Source organism: Hylaeus volcanicus, chromosome 4 (genome assembly GCF_026283585.1).
Source record: "Hylaeus volcanicus isolate JK05 chromosome 4, UHH_iyHylVolc1.0_haploid, whole genome shotgun sequence".
NCBI classification, from domain to species: domain Eukaryota; kingdom Metazoa; phylum Arthropoda; class Insecta; order Hymenoptera; family Colletidae; genus Hylaeus; species Hylaeus volcanicus.
Genome location: NC_071979.1, coordinates 11,179,140 through 11,180,034, shown reverse-complemented (window position 1 = coordinate 11,180,034; position 895 = coordinate 11,179,140).

Genomic DNA, 895 nt, shown 5'->3' with positions numbered 1-895 from the left:
TGGACGGAGTAGGCATTCAGGAGTGCCTGGCAAGTAGACAACCCATCGTACTCCGCTTGGGACTCTCTTACTTTCCCTGTCTTCGCCGTTTCTCGCGTGGTCGCGCCGCGCTCTTCCCGTGCAAACTGTACTTTCTTGTGGTCAATTGCATGTGTTAGAAAAATGCCCTTACAAAGCTGAAGGGTTAATTCTTACTTTTTAATTGAACGGAAAAGTTTGGAGCGTAGGCGGGATTGTCCTTTTATTTTTGACCGATAATCATGCGCGCAAGCCTCGAAACCGAAGAACGTTGATTTATTACTGTAAATTCGCGGAAATCGACAGGTCGAGATAATTCTTTAAGAGGATTAAGAGCGCGTGGTGAAAAATAAACACTTCCGATTTCAGCTTAAAGACAATTTGCAAAAAAAAAAACGACAAAAACTTTAATTTTTGGGATTTTTCATTAAACCCTGAAGAAGTGTAGCGGCCATCGGCACGTATAATGAAACATTCGATGTGCAATGGTCGGCTCAATTTTGTAACGTAAAATAATAATAATAATAATAATAATAATAATAATACTATGTACAAAAATAATTTTACTTTTGTGATTTGTTATTAACCATTAACGGAAAAATAAAAAATAATTTCTTTAACTTAGAAAACAAAACAAACTTACAATGTAATTTAAGGAAAACTCTCTTTTTAAAGGGATTCGTTCCGTTATAGCGAACCGCACGGCCCGTCTACGTGATGCAAAACGAGACGGCTGTCTTTAATATTTCATTACAACCATAATCAAAGGAATACCAGAATGAAAATTAGTCATTTTGCAGAAAAAACTTCAAGGAATGCAATGATAATTTTTTCGAATTTTTAAAAATGTGACCTCGAAGTGGCATTTGCAAAATAA